The sequence below is a fragment of the Arachis hypogaea genome, chromosome 14, assembly GCF_003086295.3.
Source record: "Arachis hypogaea cultivar Tifrunner chromosome 14, arahy.Tifrunner.gnm2.J5K5, whole genome shotgun sequence".
NCBI classification, from domain to species: Eukaryota; Viridiplantae; Streptophyta; class Magnoliopsida; order Fabales; family Fabaceae; genus Arachis; species Arachis hypogaea.
The window spans coordinates 130,305,419-130,328,023 of NC_092049.1; the positions used below are offsets into that span (position 1 = coordinate 130,305,419).

The 22,605-nt window shown below is 33.6% G+C and overlaps 2 long non-coding RNA genes across 3 annotated transcripts; both read left to right on the forward strand.

Moving 5' to 3' along the window:
• Positions 1–4,640: 4,640 nt before the first annotated feature.
• On the forward strand, positions 4,641–5,491 carry LOC140178359 (uncharacterized). Its single transcript, XR_011871372.1, has 2 exons — positions 4,641–5,055; positions 5,202–5,491. It is a non-coding gene; the product is annotated as an uncharacterized lncRNA (long non-coding RNA).
• Positions 5,492–8,475: 2,984 nt separating this feature from the next.
• On the forward strand, positions 8,476–10,822 carry LOC114925153 (uncharacterized). 2 transcript variants are annotated; one of them, XR_011871371.1, is made up of 4 exons: positions 8,476–8,786; positions 9,681–9,774; positions 9,902–10,005; positions 10,192–10,607. It is a non-coding gene; the product is annotated as an uncharacterized lncRNA (long non-coding RNA). The 2 variants fall into 2 exon arrangements; XR_011871370.1 differs by lacking the exon at positions 9,902–10,005 and adding an exon at positions 10,613–10,822 and having other exon boundaries at positions 8,510–8,786; positions 10,192–10,452.
• Positions 10,823–22,605: the final 11,783 nt, after the last annotated feature.

The window sequence follows — 22,605 nt, forward strand, 5'->3', positions numbered from 1 at the left end:
TTCCTCCCTTCACTGGCCGACTCAAACTCTCCCTCTTCATTCAGCAATGACGGTGACCCCCAACAGAGATGGCGGTAGTTGAAGCTTAGCGGCGACGAAGACAAGGCACGGCGGCTGTAGCAGTTCGACGGCGGCGAGGCAGAACAGCGGTAGTCCTTTTTTCGCGTCTCCTCTCTCGCACTCGTCCCTCCTCTCGGACGCACCTCTCTCGGTTTTGGCCTCTGATGGCGATGCAACTGCAACGAGCTGGACGCGGTTGGCGGCAACGCGACGGGACACGAACGGCGTGCTCCAGGCCGGCGGTGATGAGGTGCGACTCTCTCTCTCCTCGCATGGTGGCTCGGCGTGGACAGCTCCCGCCTTCCTCCTCCATTCTCTTCTCGCAGTCTCCCCTTTTCTCTCTTTCCTTTTTCTTTCTTTCTTTTTTCCGTCAGAGTCTGGGTGTGCGTGCTGTGAGGAAGCGGGTGTGAGGGGAGTGAGAGTGTGTGCGGTAGTGAGAGGTGAGTGAGTGTGTTAGAAGAGGGTTAGGGTTTGGTTTGAAAAAAAGAGGAACAAGGGGTATTGTGGGGATTTTACATATCATCACATGGCATGGTATCTTCCAAAACTTTATCAACCCACAAAAACAATCCACACCATTTCTTACCCACTGTCTGCACATCAAAGAAAATTCAATCAGCAAAATTTATATCCATAAATACAGCAATCAACAACAACAATACTTACATTGTAGTTTGGGCAACCCAGGAACGGTCTTCCTGGATTAGAATCCGTCCCTGACCATCGCAGCACTGGTCTCGACCTGCAGGCACACCATTCTGGCAAACGAGCTTCTCTGTTTCTGTTCATTCTCCTCATGATGCTTCCAAATGATCGTGGGTTGTTCGAGCTCCCAGCTGCATTGCTCGTGCTAGCCATAACCGACGGGTTTCAGAGAGGGAGAAGAGAAGAACACAGCACCGACGAGAAGAGAGTAGAGTGAACAATGTGGCCTTGAAATTTGGGAATTAGGGTTTTAACTTCACTTGAGGGACCAAATTGAGTCGGAAGAGTTTACTCTGCCACATCAGCTAGCCGTTGTGAGTCCTACATGTCAACGACGCTGCCAGCTAAGCTTTCCGGTTGCGCCATGTGTCCATAAATTGCCGGAAGGACAACTTTGAGTCCCGGACTGCAAGTTCGGGGATGACTCTGAGGAACTTTTAAGTTCAGGGACTATTTTGAGGCTCGAGTGCAACTTCAGGGACTACATTGAGGCTTATCTCATCTTTTATGGTTTATAGATAAAAAATTAAAAATACTCTTATCTTTTTTAGATCAACTATATATAATTATAAATTAAATAGTTATGACTGTTTTTATCCATTGTATATGTTGAAAAGTATGGAATAAATCATATAATAAGGTGTGTATATAGCATAGCCACAAGTTAATATATAATTTTATACATTTACATTTACACTATTATATATTATTGCATAACATTATTTAGTTATAAAGCAAGCAAAAGGGGGACAGAACACTTGTGAAGATGTTGTTGTGATTTTGAAACATTATTTAAACATTATTTGGTGTGGCCAAGAAGAGCATGATGGGTATTTGGGTAGGAGTGAAAATGAAAGTGGCTTAAATGGATGCACCATAATACAAGAAGCATATGATGAACAAAGTGATAACATTTGATGTTTGATTTATTAGTTTATCAGTTCTCATTATTTGTTTAAAAGACAAAATATTCCTACATAATTAAAAAAAATTTAATTAATCTCTATTTAAATAATTAGTTTAAATGGTCATTGATATATCAATAAGTCATAATTTATAAAAGTCACTTAGATCAAATACTTGATTAGTGAAAAATCAATTAAAAATTTTTAAATTGTGAAGGGACTTTTTGTCCTTTAGGTAAATAGTCAAAGATTATAATAAATATTTATTTAATATTTATTTTTGGTTTATTAATTATTTTTTTAGTCTTTATAGTTTTATTAAATTTTTAATTAAATTTTTATTTTTTTTAATTGGGTTCTTATACTATTTTGAACTTTATGATTAGGTCCTTCTAATTGTAAAAAGTATTAGCATTAATTGAATTTTTTTTGCAGATTAAAGGTATTTATAATTAAAAGCCTAATTAGATCTTTGATCACATGTATTTTGGGAGAAATATTTTGTTAATTTTACCAATTTTGATATGAAAATGACTTAATTATAAAATTAAAAGTAATATAAAGACCTAATTTAAAAAAAAACTATAAAACTTTAATTAAAAATTTAGTAAAATTATAAAAACCAATAAAATAATTAATTTTTTTTTGGTAATGGTAATTTGCTTGCTTACTCTAATAATTTCTTAGAATTTAGAGATAAACACATAAATTATTTTTAACACTCTGTTTTAAAGGATAAACTTGAATATCTAGAACATAAATGTTGTTAGACTGAATATTTAGAAATAATTTAATAATAATTAATATAGATTCTATCATTACTTTAACAACACATCTCTTTTGATCATTTTTCTGTTCCAAAGTCTATTTCTTCTTCATGTACTACTCTATGTTATCCAACTTCTTCTCTTAAACCTCAACCTAGTTTAGTGAATAATCAAAGTAATCCGTTTCATACTTTTCCTACCAGTTTAAATAGTAATACTGCATCTACTTGTAATGCTTCTGCTTTCAATTATAATTCCGTATCAAACATTGAATTGTGGCATAAAAGATTAGGTCATTGTGCAATAAAAATTATTATTACTGTTCTTAAACATTGCTCTTTGCCTATACCTTCTAATCCTCACCTTGATAATATGTGTGAAACCTGTTCTCTTGCCAAAATACATCGTTTATATTTTTCTAGCATTGAAACTACATACAAATCACCATTTGAACTGGTGTTTGCAGATATTTAAAGTCCTGCCCCTGTTACATTTAGAAATGGCTATAAGTATTACATTTGTTTTGTTGATGCTGATTCTAAATTTATTAGTATATTTATGCTAAGCAAGAGATCTCAAGAACTTACAACCCTACAACATTATAAATTGCTTATGGAAAAATAACTTTGTTGCAAGCTGAAATCCATCCAAACTGATATGGGGCAAAATTTCTTTCGAATTCTTTTAACACTTTTCTAGTTGCAAAAGGCATAGTTCATCGCAAATCCTGCCCCTACATTCAACATCAACAATGTTCGGTTGAGAGAAAGCATCGTCACATTACTAAGATGGGGCTTTCTCTGCTGGCAATAGCGCCTCTCCCAATGCAATTTTGGGAGGATACTTTTACAAGTTCAATTTACATTATTAATAGACTCCCAACTATAAGTTTGGAAAATATATGTCCTTATGAAGTGTTATTTTAACATAAACCAGATTATACTTTCATTAAGATTTTTGGATGTGCTTGTTATCCATTTTTACGACCTTATAATAAGACCAAGTTTGAATATAAATTTGAACTCTGGTCTCTTTTTTGGATATGATTCTAAGTTCAAAGACTATAAATGCTTAGCAAGAAATGAAAAAATGCATATGGCCAAATATGTTAAATTTGATGAAAGGCTGTGTTCATACTAAAAAACATTTTCGACTAATCATTCTATAGATACTCAGCATACACTAACTACATCTCAGATTGCAGCTTTTATATTTAAGCTTTTCTACACCTCTGTTCCATCAAACTCTCATTAATCACAGGCTTAAACTCCTGGCCCAACAAATATTGATACAGTAACTACATTAGAAGCGTACCTTCCATTCTTTGCTCCTCCTCACATTTCAGAATGTTCAACTCATACTGAGTCTCCAGATAGTGGTTCTGATCACTCAATCAGTTCATCAAATTCAGCAGACAAGAGCTTTTAGTCTCGTTCTCAGGCATCACTAGGTTCTATAATTCTGATATGGGTATTGAGATTCAATTACCCCTACTTCACCTCCTCTTTCACCCAAAAACACTCATCAAATGATAACTAGATCTAAAGCTAAAAATAGCTCTTCTACTACCTTAATTGCATCTACAACCACAGATATTAATCTTACTAATGATATTCCTAAAAATGTTAAACAGGCCTTACAGTCACCACATTGGAAAGTTGATATGGATTCAAAATACGAAGTCCTTCTAAAATGTGAAACTTGGGATTTAAGTGAGGCTCCACCAAATGCTAATTTCTTAGATAATAAATAGGTTTTTGCAATTAAAAGAGACTCTCAGGGCAGAATTCTTAGATACAAAGCTAGGTTGCTGGCTTAGGAATTCCACCAAAATGAAAGAATAGATTATGATTAGATATTTAGTCCCCTTATTAGACCAATAACAGTCAGGATTATATTAACTTTAGCAGTGTCTTTAGGCTGGGATATTAGACAATTTGACTTTGACAATGCCTTTTTAAATGATAAATTAGATGAATAGGTTTATATGGTTCAACCTGAGGGCTATGTGACTACTAACCCTTCACTTGTTTGTGATCTGAACAGAGCTATTTGTGGGTTAAAACAGGCTCCTCGAGCTTGATTTAACACACTTTCAAATACTTTGACTCAGATTGGGTTTACCAATTCTAAATCTGATGTATCCTTGTTCATGAAAGTCACAAACACCTATGCTATATATCTCTTATTTTACATTGATGATATTATTGTCACGGATAATAATCCAAATAAAATCTCTCTATTAATCTGTGAACTCAAAGTAGTTTTTTCTCTAAAAGAGCTAGAAAAATTTAATTATTTTCTAGGCTTGGAAGCTAACTATTTACCCAAGGGATAGCTGCTAGTTACTCAATCCAAATATGCCGCAAAGCTTCTGAAAAAGTTAGGAATGGAACATTCAAACCCATTACCAACTTCGATGATGACAAGCATCAAATTATCAACCAATGATTCTGAAGCGTATCACAATTCGAGAGAATATCGAGCAATTGTTGATGTGTTGCAATATTTGACCAGACCTGACATTTCATTTCCAGTTAATCGGGTGTCTCAATTTATGCACAGTCCAACAATACAACATTAGAAAAATGTCAAGCGTATACTTAGATTCGTCAAAGGTACAGTAAACTATGGTATTTTATTTTCAAAATCTACTGACTTTCGTATCCTTGCATTTACAGATGCTAATTGTGGTGAAGATTTGGACAATCGCAAGTCAATTACTGGATACTGTATTTATTTCGTTTGTAATCTAATCTCGTAGAGAAGTGTGAAGCAAACCAAGGTGAGTCGCAGTAGCAGTAGCACAGAGGCAAAATATCGAGCGGTTGCGGCAGCACAAGCAAAGATCATGTCCATCCAAAAGCTTGTGAGAGAGCTCAAGATACCTCAACCAGTAGCTCCTACCATATACTGTAACAATCAAGGTGCTTGTTTACTGTCAGTCAATCCAGTCTTACATAGTAGATGTAAATATCTAGAACTGGATTTACATTTTATAACGAATTTAGTGAATGCTAAGCAATTATATATATGGTTCATATTTCTTCTCAATATCAGGTAACGAATATCCTGACTAAACTCCTATCTGATGTATCTTTTATTAAGCATCGAGACAAACTGAAGGTGTTTGGTAATCTCTCCCTCAGTTTGAAGGGAATATTGGGAATATTAACATTAAAGATAGTTAATAAGTTAGTTAGCAGTGTGTTACAAAATTCTCTATATACAATTGTATATTTTTGTATTGTGTATGTAAAAGATATAAAATTATAATATACAATTTTATTTGTGAGTCTTAACAAAAAATTCTCTTCTTTTTTCTATTCTTTCTTACTCATACTTTTTTTTTTTGTTCATAAAAAATGTACTGTTGTATACTTTGAGATAAATATTTCAGAATTTAATAGAGAAAAAGAGAGAGAAAGTAGAGGATAAGATAAGAAAGAAGAATTAAAAGAGAAAAAATTGAAGACAAAAACAAAACAACCGAATGTAACTTGCGGTTATGTAAGAAGAGTGTGTGGTTGAGAATTTAGCTACTATTTGCTTGATAGGGCTGGAATCATTATTTGCAGTCGTATATACTCAATGATCACCAACAAGTAAGGTTCGCATGAGCGGATAGAGTTGTAGCCTTGTAGGTAGGGTTCATATATAACGTGAATTCTATGCCGACTAATTCATATAATTGATATCTACGTGCTAAAAAATACATATACGAGGTGAAGTAGGGAGTTTTTTTTTGGTGACTGAAATAAATTAAACAAAGAAAAACAAAAGAAACAAAACAAGGAACTGCTTAAATAGAGGGACAGTCCCGTTTAAGACTACTCTTAAACTCCTCCCAAGGTGAAAGAAGCTCCACATGCGAAAGTTGTAACTTCATCGCCATCTTTGCCATAGTATCTGCCACCGTGTTTGCATCTCTCATAATCAAACGAAAGTCAACACGCCAATTCCAATGCATGATATCTCTTATTTTGAGCACCAGTGGATCAATAAACCTAAAACCATCTTGAGTAACAAGATTAAATGCTTCCACACAATCCGTCTCACAAATAACATCTCGTTGACCCACATCCCAAGCTAAGAGATATCCTCTCCAAATAGCAAACAATTCTCCTTGAAGAATACTATTACTCTCAATCATTCCCAAACACCCCCTTTGCCAGCTCCCATTACAATCTCTAATAACACAAGCAAAACCAACACTATCACCCGAACCAAAATAACTAGCATCACAATTAATCTTAAAAGTACCAATGGATGGGGGATTCCAAAAACCATTTAGAGTAGAGGGAAGGGACATACGTTGTAATTCAAAAATATTTCTAAGCTCCTTTTCTGAAGTTAATGCCAGACAAATGACTTTTTCCGGAGGCCAAGTTTCATGGGGATTAAAGATGTCGTTATTCCTTGCTCGCCATATCCACCAAAGGCCCGAAAAGAACTTGAACGGGTGCTCTCTGCTATGATACAAGAACCAGTTCTTCAAATCCAAAGGATGACAAGGAATATCCAACCTTTGCCAGACAAGCTGAGCTTTTGGACAATCCCGAATACAATGTATAACCGATTCCTGGCTAGAAAGACATCTTGGACACCTATCCGATGACGACATCCCTCTTCTAAAGCGAAAACTTGCAGTAGGAAGAGCCTCCTTAAGACACAACCAAGCCAAAAACTTATGCTTTTCTGGAACAAGCTGACACCAAAGCCAAAGCCAATTCTCCCTCTCCTCCCAACCAAACAGCTGCTTACACAACCACAAGTAACCATTGCGTGAGTCATAGACTTTGGCAGCAGACCCACTCCAATACCAACCCACTTCCGGACCTGCTTGTTCATCTGGATTGTAAGAGAGAATATTATCTTTCAGATTTTGAGATAAAGGAGAATAAAGAGTATCCAAATGCCACCTACCAACCGACCAAATATCCTGTATCCGGAGATTCGAATCAGAAATGTGGACATAATCCATTTCATTAGATAACCGTCCTTCTCTCCTCCAGCTAGAAAACCAAAAATTCTGGTTCAAATCTCCAATACACCAAGCAAACCCATCCTTCAACACTTTCCAAGCCTTGCAAAGACACCTCCAAATGGGAGAGTCCTTGTTCTTAGGATAACTAAAACAGTCATATAGAGATGATCGGTATTTGGCATCCAATAATTGGACCCATAGCTTGTTTGGCTGCTGGAAAAAAGTCCAAACTAACTTCCCAAGAAGAGCAATATTTACACAATAAGGATCTCTAATCCCCAAACCTCCATATTTTTTTGGAGTAACCAGTACCTTCCAACTAACAAGATTCAATCCTCTTCCATCAACTTGTCCTTTCCAAAGAAAATTCCTCATCATAGACTCTAATTTACTAATGATTCCTTTGGGAAAAATAGAGACCTGCATCTGGTACGTGGGAATAGCAGCGGCAACAGAATTAACCAAGCAGAGTCTACCAGCCCGATTGAGTAAACTCCCTTTCCAGCTTGCTAGCCTACTCCGAATCTTATCCAGGACACCATTGAAAGCTGAACGAGTCACCCTAGAATGGCTAAGGGTAACTCCAAGATACTTGCCCAAATCCTGGACAAATCTGATAGAGGATACCCCAGTGAAAACCTCTTTCCTTGTTGTAGAGACATTCTTGGAGCAAAGCGCTTTAGACTTCTCCACATTAATCTTCATCCCAGATGCTTTGCAAAAAGTCTCTAAAACCAACATCACATTTTGCTACCGTACTATTATTAATTTATACGTATCGGTACAAGATAAAAAGTGAACAAATAAAAATTTGTTACGTGGATTATATTTATCAACATTAATATTTATTTTTAAAAAAATATTATATTACTGTATATATAAAAATACCTTTATTAATAATTTTAAAAAGACAAATATATTTTTTTAATATTTTTGTTAAATAATTAAATAATTTTTTTTATTTTTATCACAGAAATACCTTTTTTCAATAACAACTAAAATAAAATTCAAATGATCAAACTATTTAAAAAAAAAAAAAGAAAAATCAATTATCCTTAAAAATAATTCTAATTTCAAACAAATCTGTTATCGTTTGTTCTTGTTGTTTATCCTAATTCATTGTCCTTGTTCTTAACCCTAACCTACCAGAAAAATCAATTCTCCCAGTCCTCTTCTCCTTCTCCTTGCTCGTTGGTTGCTTTCCCAAACTGTTTTCGCTGCGTGCTCCCCTGCTTCACGCCATCCTGTCATGGCCCGTGTCCCGCTTTGTCCCGCCTTCACTGCCCTGCCTCGCACCGGCAGGCTGTCGCCGCCCTCCCTCGTGCCGTTGGGCTATCGAAGACTTGCCTCACGTCGTCTAAGGTATATTAGCTTTTTTGTTATTGATTCACGAGGTATATTGGCTTCTCTGTAAACACAAAATCTGAATGTTCAGTTTGTGAAAATCAATGGATGGGGATGATAGGGAGATAAACCTTTCACATTGATGTGGTTCTTACAAATTTTGTACTGAGTTGATTCTGTTCTAATAAGAATGGTATATTTCCTATGCTTGAGTCTTGCAATGTTCAAAATTTGAAAAAAGATGACACTTTTAGCATTGAGAATATTTTAGCAAAAGCATTGTTAGATTCACCCAATGAAAAAGAGAATAGAATCACAACAGTTGATCCACTTGCTTCAAACACTTGGAAAAATGTGCATTTTGATCAATTATTTACCCATTTTCATAAATAGTTTATGTGATTGGAATGAAGTGAGGTTGATACCTAGCAAACTTGTAGCAAAAATTCTACCTTTGCTTTGAACTCGTTTGACATAGCTAATTTTATGATATGTTATATTATAAGATAACATTATTTTTCATTATCACTATAATTATAATTATATACCTATGATATCACTACCTCTAGTTTGCTTTGCTATATTTTACTCTTTGTTTTTCGAAAAAAAAAATGCAAACAAATTTATACTGTTATTGTCTAGTAAATTAATTTTCCTGCTTCTATTTGTTCATATTTCAATACTGAGTATTATATTCATTAATATATGGTGTGCCATGATGAACTACAATGCGCTGCCAAGAAATTTTAATTCATTGTTTGAATGTGTTGGGAAGCTAATGGGACAGGGCCTGAGCTCTTGTTCTTTTGATGAACTCGTTGATTTAATGGTTTTTCCTTAATTATGCTATATTGGTATATCTTTTATGACAAAATTATAATGCTAATTACCTAATTCCATTTCAATTTCAAGAGGCCAACAAGAGTGGTAACAACTGGTTACCTCTACCATGGGCAATTGTTGCCTTGCTTATTCTGGGATTTAACGAGTTTATGACACTTCTAAGGTGAGTGTTAGCTTTATAATATGCAAATATATAATGTGTTACTGTTAAACTTGTGTTCACGCAAATACCACTTTACTCCATCTACGTAATGTAATTGGTCTAACCCAAGTTTGTTATTCTATGGCAGAAATCCTTTATATTTGATTCTCATTTTTATTGGTTATCTTGTCATTAAAGCCCTAAGCCATATGGGTGCAACATGACGTCGCGGGTGATTTTCGCCATGGTGCAGTGAGCATCTCTAGAATGACCGTTGATTAGTAACAAGTTCATTAATCTAATATAGCTAATGACTTTGGTTGCACACACTAATAGCAATTCTGTGCAATTTCATATGACATTTAGTATATAAATTTTAGTATATAGATGCATATGGCTTGTGGAGTCTAACCAAGTTTGCATATGCCTTTTTTTCAGCTAGCTGGACTCCTATCCTGTCTATCAAGCTTCTTCCAACTATAATGAACCTTATGAGAAAGCTAGCAAAGGAGGGGTTCCTCAAACTAACAATCCTTGGCCATATCTATCAACAAGTAATCAAACTGCTGGTAGCACTGTGTCATCTACTACTTCATCGAAGGTAACTATTTTGGAACGTGGAACCGAGTGCACCGCTTCATCAAAAGAAGAATAGGGAAAGAAACTCATCTTTATGGCAGTGCCAAATCTTATGTTGAGGTGTGATAGCAATCCAATACTGGTTTGTGGCAATTCAAATATTTAATGCATTAATAAGCATGAGTATTTATGCAAATGCAACATACAATTTTTTTATTTTATTTTATTTTTTGTTACAATTAACCTACCCATTGAAATAGATATATTTTTTCCAATTCAGGTTTTTTGGTTAGTTGGAGGAGCAAGGTTATTCTACCTAATTTTTTATGGCCTTGCATGTATTCAAATTTTTTTTGTTAAGAGTTGCATGGGTTCTCTGAATGTAAATGGTATATCACGTTAACGCAAAATAACAATTTTCTGCTATATGATTACTCAGAAATAACTTAATAATAATATTTATCAATGGTGCCGATTATTAATTCCTAAATCATAATCTTATATTCTAGTTGGGTGCATGCCAGAAGTGTGTTCATTTTTCAACTAACTCACAGAAATTGACTGTTAATCTGTTTAATTACACATTATGTTGTGACAAAAATTCTCAATTTAGCATCATATGTAAGGCTGGTTCCATAAAATTTGTGGTCCAGCTTCACCAAAAGAAAAAATTGGTGTCCAGCATTAGCCCCATCATAAATGCAAATAAGCTAACAATTGCAGATAAATTCACATCCTATATCCTAATTGGCTAACTAACCAGTACATATGATTTGTATGGATTATGGAATCATCATGCTAATGATGTATGATTCATGGGATGCATGAGGAAGTAAAGTAACAATTGGCAGGAACTAATAAATTTAAGTGAAGTTAAACTCAATCATCTTATATAATGTTATGTGACTTTAATTTGAAGATATATGGAGATGCATGGAGACTGGGGAGAGGAGGAATCTTCATACAAGTTCAGCGTGATATTATATTATTATTCCAATAATAAAATAATAAATCGTTAGTTAAGAACAGGAGTGTGGTTGTATGTCATAAATTATATTTCTTCTCTTGGTAGAAATTAATACATCTTTTTATTTATTAACTATGTAGAATAATATTAAATATGTGATTAATTTAGATGATAAATTACTTAAATTCAAACTAAGCCATGAAACTAAAAATGAATTTATTTTCAAATTGATGAATGCGAGCTCATAGAAGAATGTTGTTATTGTCTGGTAGTTTGCAAAGAGAAATGGAATAGGAACAAGAGTCAGCTTCCATTCATGTGCAGAGTAAGATAACTCACTAACTGAGGTAACTACGAACATAGTACAACTAGGTATTTTACTATGTCCACAAAGAGATCAAGAATGAGTTGAATGAAGTTGTCCAACTCTCTATTCCAGGGTAATTTCTTCGCCGGCTCGGTGAACTGTTCCAAAGCTTTTGTGCGTTGTCTGGTAATTGGTTCAATTTTATCTTCCCATGGTCATCTGACGAGATCTTTGGGCGTGTCATCAAAGAAACACAAATGTCTTAACACTTAAATTCTTCTAAACAAAGCATGATGAAGCCTGCACAGTACAAAGAAGAGTTTTCAACAGATAAAGCCAATTCAGCATACCATAACCTATGAATGCCTTAGCTAATTGTACCATAAACTGCAAAAAGAAATAATTTCTAAACAGAGTGTAAATTTTATCAAAGATTCATAATGTTGAAACCATATAATAACCAGTACTTTTCAGATTTGATTAATTCCATAATACACAATCACAAACAAACACAGAAATAATATACGTAAATAGTTATTTACACTTATCATTTGATTACTGTAAACTGTTTTAACAGAATGATCGAATTCAAAAGTGTAAATGAAGCCCTTTATTTTTTTTTTTCAAATATGCATACCGAATAACTTTCATTCATATTACAAAATAATATGAACACTATAGTAAGAAAAGAAGCTCTACCAACAACGGAAACAATTGGTTTTGTAATAATAATAATAATAATAATAATAATAATAATAATAATAATAATAATAATAATAATAGACAGCGTACTAAAATGATAGGGAATATCGGTCTTGATAATAAGTAATTACAATGGCAATAATAATAATGGGAACAATAATAAATTTTTATTAAAATGAGTTTATGTTGCCATAATAATAATATAATAACAGGAATGTTTATTGTAACAGAATATCAAGAATTAAAATATTAAAATAGATATATTTATAAATATTTGTTTATTTCTAAAATAATAAAAAAATTATTAATAATATTAGGGTATAGTTCTGAATAATAATAGTAAAATATTAAAATAGGTAAACTTATAAATATTTGTTTATATCTGAAATAATAAACAAAAATTAATAATAATAATAGGGTATAGTTCTTAATAATAATAATAATAATAATAAGAAGAAGAAGAAGAAGTAAAATATTAAAATAGGTAAATTTATAAATATTTGTTTATTCCGAAATAATAAAAAAAATTATTATAATAATAGGGTATAGTTCTTAATAATAATAATAATAATAATAATAATAATAATAATAATAATAATAATAATAATAATAAGTATATTTCTTAGTATTTATTTCGGCTTCATTAAGAAAATACAAATAGATTGTTACATTTTAGTTTTTTTGAAAAATTTATGTGTAACAATAAAGGTAGTAGAAAAGATAAAAAACCATTTCACTCATTGTGCCAATTAAATTTATATTAATATGTATCTTGTGATAGTCTTTCAACAAATTGCAGAAACGGGTAAAACGGTAGATCAAGGGCCTTCAATGTAGCATACTAACAATCCCTAATAACAATCTGAACAGTTATAAAGTCACGACAAATTCAACAAACAAGTCTTGGCTATCCTATAAACCTGAATCGAAATTCTTCAATTAAACTATTGCACTATCCTCAAGGTTTCAAGTATCGCTTCGCCCACAGAGCCAAGTGCCACACACTCTTCTTCTCAGGAGACATTCCACTATAAGGATATTCATTTTCTTCTGGCGTTTTATTGAGGTCATATGACAGCATCGAGGCCTTTTGTCTAGCAGAATCAGCCTCATCAGAGCCATCGGAGGAAATAACGTCCTCTTTCTCCATTGAATATGGAACCACCTCTCCCGGTTCTTCGGATGTCTCCTGAATCTGAGATCGAGGATAACCCTGAGATGGAAATCATAGCCAAATAAGCCCAGAATATGAAGAATTAGTGTAAGAATTAGTGTGTGAACATAATCTTTCTACATCTACAGCCAAAAAGTTGTCTTTCTTACGTCTCCATAGTCGTTCAAGTCCATGTTCTATGAGTTTGAATTACTCTCGTAATGCAATATCCAGTTCAACGATAAGAGCATTTTCATAGCGTGCCTACACAAAAAGCTTCATGAATTTGAAACTAAACAATTTAAGAGATTCAACAAAAAGCTAAATATTTTCAAAATCTTTGGCTTTCGAAGCATCTTAACAACTAGAAAAAGACTGTTGGAGGTTTTGCGAATGCAGCTGGCCTAAGTCCTCCAAATATTGCACCAAGTCCAAGAAGAGTGACAAGGTCCATACTTGTGATAGCACTACCAGGACCAACAGTTACTCAAGCCAGGTCATCGGCCCCAACTTCAGGCCGTTAAGCCTCCAGGAAAAGCTCCTCCATCCATGGTTAATGACACAACTCGCCCAAAATAGTCAAAGTTCAGACCAAAGCAAAAGATTTTCAAGCCGCCAGCTCCACTTGCTCCAGGACCAATCCTACCTAACACACAACAGCCAGCACCAGTTCAGGAACTTTCCCAACGACCAACTCCATCTAACGCACAATCTACTGCACGGAATCATGAGGCTCCATCACCAACTTTACCAACTGCATCAATATCCAAGGATTCAAAAGAGTGAAGAGTTCACCCATTATGTTATTTTGGGATAAATTTGTGCTGTTGTAATGGTTAATGACAAGTACTAGATACAATTTTTCTTTTTTGTTACATGTTTTTTGATTACCGGTTGTTGGTCAAGTAAAAACTTGTTAATGGTAACATGTCATACATATCTATACATTATTGGCAAACTGGTTTTCTTTTTCTTTTTGTAACAATTATAAACATGGATGTTTCCTTTGACATCTGTCAGTTCTTCAATGCTTGATTACCTATTATTTTCCAACTTTAATTTCATACATACATTGCAACATACACTAAAAACTGATAAAGGATAATGAAATCATTTATACAAAAGACATGTTGATTTTTTTTTGGCAACAAATCAACACATTTATCATTTTTCTTTATTGATCAATTCTTACAACTTAATACAGCAACACTCAAGACAATGAATATAACACAAATACACTATCCTATTGGATTTTTTTCATCTCTAAAGCTATTATCCTCTTCTCTAAGCATGTGATCCTGATTTCCATGTCCTGTTTTCCCATGATGCTCTTCAACATCCCCAATTTTCTTCTCTCCCAGATACCTTGTTTCAGTCATCCCAATTCTTGCAATGTGCTCATCAAACCACAAAAAAATCCTGCAATATGGTTGTCGTACCTACAAAAAATCAGTCCACAAACTCAGAAAAAATATGGTATTTAAGGATAAGCCCTAACACAAATACAAGGACACATTCCACATAGTTGCTTCACATACCTTATAAAAGGGACACCCCAGAAATAATCTGTTAGGATTGCTTCGCATCTTCAACATGAACATGATTACATTTTCTCCACATAAGCACTTTGGTGAGACGTCATCTTTGCCATCCTTTCCGTTAGGAACCGAGCTCGCAGCGAACTGGTCTTCTCTTCTTCCACCTCCACTTCTTCTCGAACTTGATGATACTCCATCGGATGCCATGACATGAAGTATTTCCTTTCTTCGTTTACCCACTACACCCACTTCACCGTGTCTGTTCAGTCGAAAGATTAGGGCTCAACAATTTGAAAGATTGGGGGAGGTGGTGAAACGGCGTTGTTTTGGTGCATGGGGACTAATATGTCCTGTTTTCAAAAGTTCAAAGCCACGTGTCATCCCGTAACGGATAGGTTAACGTCACGGGAACCACGTCAGAATTTTTCGTCAGGTCCAACGGAATGACTTCAATGGAAGGGTAAATTTATCTACATTTTGGAGGGGTCAGGGACATAGATGTATTTTTCATTCTTCGGAGACGAAAATGTCAGCAGGAAAAAAGATCAAGAACCTATTTGTCATTTTCTCTAAATACTATTTATTTTTAATATTTTTAACATTAAAATTGGTAAATTTTTATTTTAATTGTAATTTTATAAAAAAATTATAGTGATAATTGTTATATATATTTTTTGCTTAATTTTTTAATAAAAAATTTATATATTTTTATGTATTATCTTACGTAGGCTCCGAAAATATACACTAGTTAATTAATTATTACTGTTAGTGGAACTCTCTATTGTTGCGATAAGAATAATATGGATGACAATAGGTGGCTCATCTTTTCCCATAATGAAATGCTATGTTTCCAAAGTCATCACATTTAATGATAGTGGAAAAAGAAGCCACATTTCATGTATAAATAGAGGTTGAACCTCGGTAGACAATTACAGCAATAAACAAATACATTCTTCACTCTCTCTCTTTCATACTATTCTCTTTCTTATATACTTTATAATATTATTAAATATATTAATTATATCTATTATATTGATATAGTAGTTCTAGTGAATATTACTACCATAGTTATCTAATTATATTTCCATATTTTATATTTGTTACTTCTTCCTTATTTATTTAATTATTTTACAATACGTTATCAGCACGAGACTCTTATCAAATTTTAGGAAGACTCTAGGTAACAAATTTTTATTATGTCGAAACTCTTTCATTTTGAATATAATGCTTTTGATATATTTGGAAATAATTATTTATCATGGATATAGATGCTAAAATCCATCTTGATTTAATGGATCTTGGAGATACCATTAAAGCTGAAAAGAATACATCCCAGAAGGATAAAGCCAAAGTCATAATTTTTCTTCATCGTTATCTTGACGTATGATTGAAAAATAAATATCCCACATTAAAAGATCATGCAGATCTGTAGAATGACCTTGAAGAAAGGTACAATTATCAAAAGACGGTGATACTTCCTCAAACCCGATATGTTAGAGAAAATTTGCTCGACCTTCCATGTCTCGAATGTGCTCCTGCAGCAGCAGTATCAAGAAAAAGAATTTAAAAATATTTTGAGTTAATTTCTTGCTTTCTTTTTGCTGAACACAACAATGAGTTGCTCTTAAAAAATCATGAAGCGCGCCCAGCTGGCGCCGCCTCATTTCCTGAAGTAAATGCGGCAAATTATAACCCCAGAATAGGTAAATGGCAAGATTTTGATAACAAGAAAAATTATGGAAGGAAAAGAAATTATGTTCACAAGAAAAGATCTCACCAGAAGTGGGATAAAGAAAGAAATAATGGGCAAAGTATATCAATTGAGGATAAATGCTTCCGTTGTGGTGGAAAGGGCCATTGGTCACGTACCTGTCGTACCCCAAGACACCTAGTTGATCTTTATCAAGCATCCTTGAAAAGGGATGACAAAGGAAAGGAAACAAATTTTGTTTCAAATGATGAAAATTCCACCACTCATTATGATGTATCTAATTTCTTTAAGGATTCTGAAGGAAATATTGACTATTTGATCAATGATGGAATAGTTTGATATGTGTATGTGTTTGTTAAGTATTCATGTGAATAATTTTACTGTGCATGTACTTCTACTCATTTTATTATTATTATCATTTGTTTTTGAAGAAAAATGGTAAGGACATATTCTAATGATATTTGCCTTGCGAATAGTGCAAGTTCGCACACTATTCTTAAAAGCACTATATATTTTACCCATCTTATGCTAAAAGAACAATATGTTAATACTATTATTGACTCAGGCAATGTGATAGAAGGCTCCGGAAGAGCTATAATTTTGTTTCTCGGAGGAACAAAATTTATAATAAATAATGCACTATTACCTACCAAGTCTCGAAGAAACTTGTTGAGTTTTAAAGATATTCGCCGAAATGGATATCATATTGAGACTATGAATAAGGGAAATCATGAGTACTTATGTATCATAACTCATGATTCAAATAAAAGGGTTATATTAGAAAATTTACCCTCACTTTCATCTGGGTTGTATTATACCAAGATTAGTGTAATTGAATCACATGCCATTGTAAACCAGAAGTTTACTAGCCCAAATGAATTCATAACTTGGTATGATAGATCGGGTCATCCGGAAACAACCATGATGAGAAGAATTATTAAAAACTCCCATGGACATTCACTAAAGAACCAGAAGATTCTTAAAACTAGTGAATTTTGTTGTGCTACATGTTCTCAGGGAAAGTTAATTTTAAGGCCATCACTAGTAAATGTTAGATTTGAGTTCCCTAAATTCCTAGAAAGGATTCAAGGTGATATATGTGGACCTATTCATCCACCATGTGGATCTTTTAGATATTTTATGGTCCTGATAGACGCATCTTCGAGATGATCACATGTGTGCTTATTATCTTCTCGCAACCTGGCGTTTGCGAGATTAGTGGCTCAAATTATTCGATTAAAAGCACAATTTCCAGAAAATCCAATCAAAGCAATTCGCCTTGATAATGCTGGTGAATTTACTTCCCAAGCTTTTGATGCTTATTATATGGCTAATGGAATAAGTGTTGAACATCCAGTAGCTTATGTTTACACACAAAATGGGTTAGCAGAATCACTTATTAAACGCCTCCAATTGATTGCTAGACCCTTACTTATGAGAACAAATCTCCCAACCTCGGTTTGGGGCATGCTATTTTACATGCCGCAGCACTTATTCGTTTGAGGCCAACGAGTTACCATCAGTTCTCTCCTATGTAATTAGCTTTTGGCCAGCAGTCAAATGTCTCCCATTTAAGAATATTTGGGTGTGCGATATATGTTTCCATTGCACCACCTAATCGCACCAAAATGGGACCTCAAAGAAAATTGGGGATATATGTTAGATATGATTCTCCCTATATAGTGAGGTATCTTGAGATACAAACGGGATATGTATTTAAAGCCTGGTTTACGGATTGTCATTTTGATGAATCAAAATTTCCAACATTAGGGGGAGAGAATAAGCTTCCTGAAAAGGAACTTAATTGGAATGCATCATCGTTGATGCATTTAGATCCTCGATCAAGGTAATGTGAACTAGAAGTTCAAAAGATTATACATTTGCAAAGAATAGCAAATGAATTGCCTGATGCATTTTCCGATATAAAGAGGATAACCAAATCTTATATACCAGCGGAAAATGCCCCAATTCGAATTGATGTCCCAGTAGGACAAGTAGCCACTGAAGCAAATTCATGCCAGAAGCGTGGCAGGGCAGAAAATGCCCCAATTCGAATTGATGTCCCAGTAGGACAAATAGCCACTGAAACAAATACACGCCAGAAGCGTGGCAGGCCTGTCAGTTCCAAAGATAAAAATCCTCGAAAGAGAAAAGAGGTATATACTATTCCTGTTGAAAAAGACATAGTAAAGACACCTGCAGTTGTCCAAAATTCTGATATAATTTTAACGCCAGAACACGTTCAGGTACCTAAAAATTGTGAAAATGATGAGATCTCGATAAATTATGTCTTTACATGAGAGAAATGGGACCGAAATAAGACAATTGTCAATGAAATATTTGCATATAATGTGGCATTAAATATCATGCAAGAAAATAAAGATCTTGAGCCAAGATTAGTCGAAGAATGTCGACAAAAGAATGATTGGCCAAAATGGAAAGAAGTCATGAAGGCTGAATTAGACTCACTTGCAAAACGTGAAGTCTTTGGACCTGTAGTCCGTACACCTGAAGATGTAAAACCTGTTGGATACCAATGGGTATTTGTGAGAAAACGGAATAAGAAAAATGAAGTTGTGCGCTACAAAGCCCGACTTATGGCACAAGGTTTTTCACAAAGGCCCGGTATAGATTATGAAGAAACGTATTCCCCTGTAATGGATGCGATAACATTGAGTTATTTGGTTAGTTTATCTGCATATCATAAACGGCATATGCATTTAATGGATGTGGTAACAGCCTATTTGTATGGCTCATTAGATCGGGATATCTATATGAAAGTCCCTGAAGAACTAAAGATATCTAAACCATCCAGTGAATATTCGCAAGGGTTATACTCAGTTAAATTGCAAAGATCTTTATATGGTCTAAAACAATCTGGACGAATGTGGTATAATCGTCTTACTGAGTATCTGGCCAAAAACGGATTCAAGAATGATGATATCTGTCCATGTGTTTTCATAAAGAAAACCACATCTGGATTCATTATAATTGCTGTGTATGTTGATGATTTAAATATCATTGGGACTCCTGAGGAGATTCCAACAATTATAAAAACTCTGAAAGAAGAGTTTGAGATGAAAGATCTTGGAAGGACTAAATTTTGTTTCGACCTGCAGATCGAGCATACAAAAAATGGGATCTTTATTCATCAAGCGACATACACAGAGAAGATCTTAAAAAGATTTTATATGGATAAGTCACATCCTTTGAGTACCCCAATGATCGTAAGATCTTTGGATATGGAAAATGATCAATTCCGTCCTAAAGAAGAGAATGAAGATATCCTTGGTCCTGAAGTACTATATCTTAGTGCCATTAGAGCGCTAATGTATCTTGCCAATAATACGCGACCTGACATATCATTCGCAGTGAATTTACTAGCAAGATATAGTTCCTCTCTAACTAGAAGACATTGGAGTGGAATTAAATAGATCTTTCGATATCTTCATGGAACAGTTGATATGAGATTGTTTTATCCCTATGGATCCAAGTCACAATTAGTTGGCTATGCAGATGCTGGATATTTGTCTGATCCACATAAAGGGAGATCTCAAACATGATACATATTCACATATGGTGGTACAGCTATATCATGGAGGTCCACGAAACAGATGATAGCAGCAACCTCCTCTAATCATGCTGAAATACTGGCGATTCATGAAGCTAGTCGCGAGTGTTTTTGGCTGAGGAGTCTGATTCAATATATTCTGTCATCATGTGGACTTATTGATCATAAAATAGCTCCAACTGTCCTGTTTGAAGATAATACAGCATGCATTGCTCAACTTAAAGGTGGATACATCAAAAGTGATAGAACAAAGCATATTTCCCTCAAATTCTTCTTCACTTATGATTTTCAAAATCAAGGGACAATTGATATCCAACAGATCCGCTCAAGTGACAATCTGGCAAATTTATTTACAAAGTCACTCCCAAAATCCTCTTTTGAAAAATTGGTACATCAGATTGGGATGCACCAATTTCGAGATATTAAATGATGTCGACAAGAGGGGGAGACTGTACTCTTTTTTCCTTGGTCAGGTTTTTTTCCCATTGGGTTTTTCTTGACAAAGTTTTTAATGAGGCAGTTCCCATCACTAAAGGATATTGTATTCTTTTTCCTTCACTACGGTTTTTTTTCACTGGGTTTCTCTTTAGTAAGGTTTTAACGAGGCAATAATCCTAAATGGTCATCCAAGGGGGAGTGTTGCGATAAGAATAATATGGATGACCATAGGTGGCTCATCTTTTCCGATAATGAAATGCTATGTTTCCAAAGTCATCACATTTAATGATAGTGGAAAAAGAAGCCACATTTCATGTATAAATAGAGGTTGAACCTCAGTGAACAATTACAGCAATAAACAAATACATTCTTCACTCTCTCTCTTTCATATTATTCTCTTTCTTATATACTTTATAATATTATTATATATATTAATTATATCTATTATATTGATATAGTAGTTCTAGTGAATATTACTATCATAGTTATCTAATTATATTTTCATATTTTATATTTATTACTTCTTCCTTATTTATTTAATTATTTTACAACATCTATAAGAGTTTTCGTAGAATATTTTGCCTAAATAGAATGTGGATACTAGATAGAGTAGATTGGATGTCTTTCTCCTTTTTTTTCCTTGCTCAGACGCTTAGTTGTATGTTTTTGTAAACGAATTACCCCTTTCTGTGTTCTTTTATTTTTTTGGACTTGCCTTTCTGTGTCCTTTTTTTATATTTTTGAATGTTTTTGGTTCATTAACTTGGCTCTGTTTGGGTTATTTTTTATTGGGTAACAGTTTATGGTTCATAGTCCACACTGTTTCTGGGCTAATTCAACTACACTTCTTTATCACTTGCTCTAATTCTGACCCAAACCAAAAAGACATATTTTGTTGAGCGGACAACGATAAACAATTTTCAGTGCTTGGACACCCCTGTGCAAAGGAGGAAAAAAAAAAAAAAAAATCAAAGATGTGAAAAACATGCTATTTTATGGGATTCAGATAGTCAATTAATTTTGTGCAAAACCTCATATACTTTAGGGAGAAATAATACTTGGTTGAAGAAAAAAAACCAGTGTTTACTGTTTTCATATCTTAAAACTAGCATATAATCTAAGGAAAAAAATTAATTATAAGATGATAAAATAAAAAATTAATTACGATTAAATTTGTAATTTTAATTATGTGTAAATTTTATTGTCTTAAATAAAATGATTAGTGCTTATTTGATAAATCGATAAAAAAAGATATTTTTTTATTTTGTAGTGTATTTGATAAGTTTCTAATATTAAAAGTAAAAGTATTAAAAAAAAAAATCTTTTTTAAGAAGCTTCAATTTATATCTTTAAAAAAAATTTAAAAAAATATATTTTTCACATAATAAATGAACAAAAAAATATTTTTATTTTATTTTATCCAAACATAATTAATAAATAAAAAATATTTTTATATAAGATATCCAAATTAAAATCACTTTTATTTTATAAAAGATTTTTTTAAAAAATATCATTAAAAAAAATCTTTTTCAAAAATAACTCCAAACAAATCTTAAACTCTCTTTTTTTACTTTATCAACTTATTAAATTTAGAGGTTTTTGATTTATCTAAAAATTACATGGGTGTTGATACCACCAAGTACCAAGTTACCAACCGTTCTACCCTATAAAACTGTCTTCAATGTGCATCCTATAAAACTGTCTTCAATGTGCATCTTCACCCAAACAAATTTAAAATTGAATAGCGTCAGATTAGAAAAATTACTTCTCCCTTCTAAATCTTGTTTATTTCCTTGTTTGTTTTTTTTGTATGTGTTCTTGTTACAACAAGTAAATTGCCCTAAGCCAGTACGATTTACGCATAGTGAATATCGTTTTAAATAAGA